The following is a 7,401-nucleotide window of genomic DNA, read 5'->3' as shown; positions in this document are numbered from 1 at the left end:
AAGAGCCCAGCCGTGGAAGTCAGGAAAGATTTCCCTGAAGTAGGTTTTCCCTAGTGGAACTGGGAAGGGTTGGTTCATTAGGTAATGAACTGAGCGAAGGGTTGTTGGGAGTTACTTAGGTCAAGGGAAGGGGAGATGTGAGCAAAACCTCAGTGATGGGGAGAAACTAGCAAGGCTAAGGGGCCAGGTATGTCTGGATGGACCTTGTAGATCGTGACTGTGATATTGCAATTTATGTGTTTGATCTTCATCCCTGTTTTTGGCACAGAGCCCCCCTCCCCCAAAATTCTTGGAATTTCCTAAACGATAGGAATGATAAGAGAGTCTTAATATTCATAACCCCTTTCAACCACATCTGAGTTTGTTAATAAGGTGACTTTTGGAAAGCACCTGAATATGGTGGTTGAAGGGTTGAAACTTTCAGTCCTACCCTCTAGAGAAAGGGGCAGGAGGTTGAACTGATCTCTGATGGCAAATGATTTAATCCACCGTGCCTATGTAAGGAAGCCCCAGCAAAGCCCCGAAAGGTGGGGTTCAGAGAGCTCCCAGGTTGGTGAACCTGGAGAGAGCTCCCAGGTTGGTGAACCTGGAGAGATCTGGGGAGAGGGACATGCTCAGAGAGGGCATGGAAGTTCTATGCCTGTCCCAATACTGTGCCTTTGCAACTCCTCTCTCTGGTAGTTTCTGAGTTAATTCCTTTTACGATAAACTGGCGATTTAGTGAGTAAAATAGTTCTCTGAGTTCTGTGAGTCACTCGATCAGATTAATTGACCCCAAGGAGGACGTTGTTGAAACCTCCAGTCTCTGGCCAGTCTGTCGGAAGCACAGGTGACAATCTGGACTTGTGGTTGGCATCTGAGGTGGGGGGTAATCTTCTAGGACTGAACTCTTCACCTGCAGGATTTGACACTATCTCCAGGTAGAAACCTCACAGTTGAACTGAATTGTAGGACACCCGGCTCACGTCACAGAGAATTTGTTGGTGCGGGGGACTCCCCTCCACCCACACATGCACATTGGAATTGGATTAAGAATCATTAATGACCAAGTGGAGGCACAATGAGGCTGGAGAGGTAGGCAGAGCTCAGAATATGTAGGTCCTCAGAGGCCATGTTAGAGGATTTTGATTCTCCTAAGACCAATGAGAAGCCTTTAAAAGGCTCTCAGCAAAAGTGGGGTAGGTGTGGAGGATAGGGAAACATAGTCAGATTTGCAATTTGTAAATAGTGTTGCGAAAACCGAGCATGGGCACGGGACGGGGTGTTGGTGAGAGCCACTATGGGGAGCCGGAAGAAAAGGCTTTTACAGCTATCCAGTTGAGAGAACATGGCGGATTAGACTATGGTGATGGCGGACTAGATGTGCACCACATTGAAGAGATATTAAGGAGGTAGACCTACTGGGGTTGGTGGATTTGATGGAAGAGGATTGTGTCTAGGATGACCCCAAGGTTTCAGGCATGGGGGACTTGACAGATGGTGGAAACATTGACTGAGTCTGTGAGTACTGGAAAAGATGGTTTGGGGAGAGGGGACTTTACATTTTACTTTGAGAATGTTTAGTTTGAAACAACCAAGAGGGACTCCCGGGTCGGCTACTGGATATTTGGCTCAGGAGCTCAGAGGAATGATGGGGTTTGCATGTCCTTGGAGCGGATGGGGTCAGCGAAGCCGTGGGCTTGGGTGAAATCACCCAGGGAAGCAAGTTAGGCTGACCGGAAGAGAGAACCCAGCCTAGACATTCCACCTGTCCCCCCCCAGTCCCTTTCCTGCTGGCCAGAGAGGAAGAGAGAAAATCAGGAGAGTTGCAAGGGAAAGCCAGGAGAAGAGAAATTGTTTTCAAGAAGGAAGCAATGGTCACCGTTGTTGCATTGTGCTAAGGGGACAGATCATCTCGGCACTGAAAAAAAAGTTAGCCTTTACCTGTGTGCCTAGGCACTGTGTCCTGTGTGAGATGGAGGGGTGAAGCTGTTGAAGGTCACCTCATCTTGGCTCCGTCCTCTTTTATAGATGCCCCTGGTGCCCTTCTCTTTCCTCACCATTCCCCACTGAGCAGTCCTAATGGCCCATATCTCTCCTAGCACGGCCTCCCCCCAGCCTCCCACCTTAGTCATCTTATCTCCCTTTTCGTGAGGGGGGCTCTTCATCTGTCACAGATTACCCTCCTACTATGGTTGAAGTTGCTGGATAGATATAGCAGCTAAGCGTGTGCTGTAAGGTCTCCCCTCTGGAATAGTGAACGCCTGGCAGATCCTTTTGTGTGCATGACCCAGCACGGTGCTGGGCACACAGACGGAGCACGAGCCACAGTGGTTAAAGACATAGACTCTGGAATGTGACAGACCTGGGTTCAAATCCCACCTCTGTCACTAGCTGTGTGATGTTAGGCAAATCACTTAACCTCTCTGAGTCAGAGTTTCCTTCTCTGCCAAATGAGGGCCATCACCATACCCCGAACGGTCACTATGAGGATTAAATGAGCTAACCCGTGGAAGGGGTTTAGCACAGTGCCTGGCCCAGGTTCCACTCTGAAGAATCACAGCAGCAGTTTTTGCTGCTGTTGTTAATATTTTTATTTGATTTTTTTTTTTTTTTGGCTTCTTCTAGCTTTTCCAGGAAGCACTTGGATTCCAGATTGGCAGTCTAATTTGTTCTCGACCTGTCGGCTGGGGAGGCACTTAAGTCTAAAATAACCTGACCCCTTCCTGCATTAGACACTTTTCTCCGTGCTCTCCCTGTAGCCTCTATGCATCTCTATCCCTGCTCTGGGCACACAACATTATAATCTACTTATCCATGTGTCTCTCAACTTCACCGGACATTGAGATCTTTGAAGGACCTGGTACTAACACAGTACCTAGCGCATAAGGAGTGATGGCTCCTGACTAATTAACCCTGAGCGTTGAGCAACCACACAGACACAGCCCTAAATTTGCAGGGTTTGAAGCCAGAGTACAAATGGAGGCCACATGGCACGTGCCTAAATATCTTAGTTATTTATAGCGTCTTACTACCCAAGCCAGCCTCTGTTCTCACTCAGGACCCTGCAGACGGATCCCCAGAGGATAGAAGAGGCATTGTTCCCCCAGGCAGTCCTGCTCTCTGTGAGCTTGAGTGGTTTCGTGGGCCCCCTGGGGCAGGGGGGGCAGAAGCTGGGTACTGGCCCGGGCTCCCACGTTCTCTGGACCCACTGGAACCCGCCTGAACCCAGGATGGAGACTGACTCGTCAGGATCCCCAGGGAGCCAGGGCCTCTCAAAATTATTCGACCCCAGCAGAGGCGAGGGAGAGGACGCCGCTGTCCGCCGGGACACTCACTTGGGGGTGATCTGGGGCCTGTGACTTTAACCAGGCAGCACCCCCCTTCCGTAGTTCCCAGAACAGAGACCATGACCCTTCCCCCCAGCATCCTGTGGTCGGAGAGACCAAATCAGATGGCATGTTCCTCTCCCCTAATTCCTGTTCACTCATTTGGTCCTTGAACCTTCTACAAAGTTTCCTGAAAGACCAAAAAGAAGAAAAAAACCTCCAAAACGTGTTGTGGAGCTTGTGATGGGCAGGGCTGGCTAAAAGGCAGGCACGGAGCAGGCCCCTTCTCGCCCCAGTGTAGGAGAGCCAGTGGGAGGGCACCTCCTTCGTCTCCACTAAGAGCAGCATGTGTGAGTTCGAAGTGTGGGGGAGTCCCCGCCATTCTCCAGCTGTGCCGGGGACTGGGCCACGGGGCAGAGCCACATAGACTGGCTTGTCTACTCAGGGAGCTTGTGGCCTGCCTGTGGAGACAGATGCTGCACAGGTCACTGTAGCTGAGATGTGCTCCAGGAAGGGAGGCCCAGGGCAACGGAGCCACGGCAGAGACCAGAGAGGCCAGGTGGCTTGCCCGAGGTCACACAGCTAGTGAGTGCCGAGCTAGAAATGAAGTCTTCCTTCGTTATGCTTCTGGATCCCTTCTCATTTCCTTGTCAGCACCCCACTCAAGCCCAGAGCTCTGGGGCTGCCTCAGGTGCAACCCCCTCCCCGCCCCCAGTGGCAGCTCTGAGAGGTACCTTCAGTGTGTACATTAAAAAAAAAAAAAAAAACAGCTTATTTTGAGAGGGGCAGAGAGAAGGAGAGAGAGCATCCCAAGCAGGCTCCATGCTGTCAGCACGGAGCCCAGTGCGGGGCTTCATCTCGTGAACCAAGAGATCATGACCTGAGCCGAAATCAAGAGTCAGACTCTTAACCGACTGAGCCCCCCCCCCCCCCGGCGCCCCTCAGTGTGCACATTTTTACGAATCCGCAGGCAATCCTGTCCTTGGGCTGTTTCCATCTCCCTTCTTGATCAGCACCCTTGGGAAAACTTCGCAGAACAGCCCTGCCCTTTGGCTTTTCACCCAACTGCTTCTACGTGGGGAGTTGAGAAGTAAAGGCAGTTTGATGCCAGTAGATTGTATCGACCAGCCCAGAACCGAGTCCACAGTCAGGGAGCAGAGCCCTCTGCATTGTGGGGATCTGCACAACCTAATGCAGGACTTGCTTGTTCCTACCTGGTCCCCGGGTGGGTCACTGCTCTCAGTGACCAGGTCAGCCATCTTGGACTCTGGTGGTTCAGGTGGGATTCGGCTTTCCCTTCCTTCGGCCGTGCCCTCTGCTCTCAGGGGGCCGCTGTTGGAGAGCCTGGCCTGGGCTGGCGCCAGGGCTCAGTCCCTCGGTCTGGGGGGTGCACTGCAAGGCGGGGTGCAGGTGGGTCTCTTTTTATCTGCTGGTGCCATTCAGAGCTATATTATGGCTGGACGAGATGACCAGGAGCAAGCTGTGTTCTCTTGGGAGCCTGGAGAGCCTCTGTTCCTTGGGACAGGAAGGGCATGACGTAGAGGGAAAGCAGAGGGAGGAGTCTGCTTGTGCCCAGTGACCATAGACTGGCCAAGGCTTCTGGTTACCGGGTGGGCCATCCTTCACCAGCTGCAGGAGTCAAAAGATTTAGGCAGAGGTCTTCTGGGGAGTGAGCTGGGCTGTGAACTCCATTCCTCAGGGCAGAAAGGTGGTGGGCGCTGGGCCCTGCCCCCAGGTCTGGTGAGGGTAGGACAGCAATAGCCCCCCATGGAGACGTGCTGTGTGTACTGTGGCTGTGGGGACATTTTGCCTGGAACTGACACACAGGAATCTAGAGGCCAGAGGCTGTGACTCTCAGTCCTGAGGCATCTAGACTGGGGAGAGAGGGGAAGAGAGAGGGAGGGAGGGAGAGTTACTGCCAGGCTGGTAAGAAACAGAGTTGTCTTTGACAGTGGGGTGGTGTTGCAGGGCTGTTCAGGACCCCCTGAGGGATATCAGCTATGAATATCAGCCAGGAGCCACTAACAAGGGATCCCGCACAAGATGGCAGCCTGTGAGAGGAGAGAACTGCCCGGAGTAGAAGGTGAAGGCCACCAGGAGCAGCCCACTGAAATCAAGGCATGGCCCCTGGCAAAGCGAGTGGTGGCTGAAAGGTCCAAGAGGGATCCTCCAAAGAACCCAGAGAGATGGCCGGGAGAGGGAGCCTTAAATGTCGGGCCCGGGTGGCGTGGAGCTGGCTCACAGCCCGATCTGTTGTGCTGTTTCCCACTCCCAAACCAGAGAGGGCAAGAGGAGGAGGGAAATCGACCACCCTCTGTTTCTGGAAGGAAGGTGACTTTTCCAGGTCTTGGTGAGGAACAGAGAAGGGTCATCTTGCAAAGAATGTTGAAGCATTGATTAATATACTTAAGTGGACATTCTGGTTTCTGAGTTAAGACAGGGTTTTGGGATTTAAAATGCACCGAGAAAGTTGTGGGGACTGCTGATGTTTATCCAGTGGAAGGGGACTTGGAGAGACACAAGTAAGTCGGTTGCAGTTACATCGTGTGAGTTCTGCTAGTGGAAGGTCACATTTGCATCAGGGCCTCGGGCACCTCTGAGAAGAGACGCTGCCATTTACCCTCTTGCAGCTCATCAGTGGGACCCAAGCGGGCGTCGGGCTGTGTCCCTCCAACCCCTGTGACAGGACAGGGTTCCATAAGGGCTGGGTGGAGGGCAGGCGAGACCACCCCCAGAGAGGGAGGTTGGGTGATGGCTCCTGGAGAAGCATCTCCGCAGGTGCTGGCGGCTGGGCCTCGAGGGCTGAGTAGGGGCCTCACTGGACGAGTCTGGGCGCTTGGCTGGGAGCGGGTCCCGTGAGAGTCCTGGTGGCAGGCCCTGGACTGGGCTGGTAGAGAAGGCTTTTCGGGATCCTTTCTCTCCTTGCAAACAGGACCGACCTACCTCCCTGCTCCCGTCCTCTGCCCACCCCAGGTTTCCTAAGGAAGAGTGGGAGCTCGGACGTGGCCGAAACGCTCTGGTTCCAAGGTTTCTCCCCATCCTCTTGTTCTGAATCCCCCACCCCCATCCAGAGCTTCACCCAAGACCTGAAAACTTAGGTTACAATGAACCTGGGCCCCTGGGATGGGGCGGATGTGTGTAAAGAAATCTGCTTTTTGGGGCACCTGGGTGGCTCAGTCAGTTGAGGGTCTGACTCGTGACTTTTGGCTTAGGTCATGATCTCATGGTTCGTGGGATCGAGTCCCACATCAGGCTCCATGCTGTGAATGCAGAGTCTCCTTGGGATTCTCTCTCTCCCTCTCTCTCTGTCTCTCTCTCTCTCTCTCCGGCCTTCCCCTGCTTGCATGTACTCGTTCACTGTTCACTCTCTGTCTCTCTCAAAGAAAAAGAAAACAACAAAAAAAAAGAAACCAGCATTTCTTCTGGCCACTTAAGTTCACCTCAAGTGCCACCAACACTGGCTTGGGCCCCTTCTGTTTTTCTTACCTGCACTCCTGCTCTGGGCTTTTAACCTGTTTCCATTTCTGTTCTATAGTCCGACACCCGTAACACTCTAGTCTCTGCAACGCTCCCAGAGTGATAATTTTAAAATATAAAAAAGATGTCAATCCTCTGTTTAAAATCCAGTCCTCCTCTTGTGCTCAGAGTAAAATACAAGCTTCTAAATAGGGCCAGATGTGTCTACCGACCCGGCCTCTGCCACCTTCTCCGGAATCCTCTCTCCTTGCTCTCTGCCTTGTCACTCCTCTCTGGCCACACCGGCTTCCTGCAGCTGGCTGTGCTGCACGGAGCCCTCTATGCTCGCTCTTGCCCTCGGGGACACGCTTCCCCCTGCACTTGGCCTGGCTTGCTCTACCCTATCTTTCAGGTCTCAGCGTAAACACCATTTTCTCAGAAAAGTCTGGACCTTGCATTCTTACATGAACACTCTGCGTTCTTTTTTTTTTTTTTTTTAATTTTTTTAATGTTTATTTTTGAGACAGAGAGCATGAACGAGGGAGGGTCAGAGAGAGAGGGGAGACACAGAATCTGAAACAGGCTCCAGGCTCTGAGCTGTCAGCACAGAGCCTGATACGGGGCTCAAACTCCCGGA

This window comes from Herpailurus yagouaroundi, unplaced genomic scaffold (genome assembly GCF_014898765.1).
Source record: "Herpailurus yagouaroundi ecotype Mexico unplaced genomic scaffold, PumYag 163, whole genome shotgun sequence".
Taxonomy (NCBI): domain Eukaryota; kingdom Metazoa; phylum Chordata; class Mammalia; order Carnivora; family Felidae; genus Herpailurus; species Herpailurus yagouaroundi.
The sequence above is the reverse complement of the archived record's forward strand: the minus strand, read 5'-3'. Positions refer to the sequence as shown.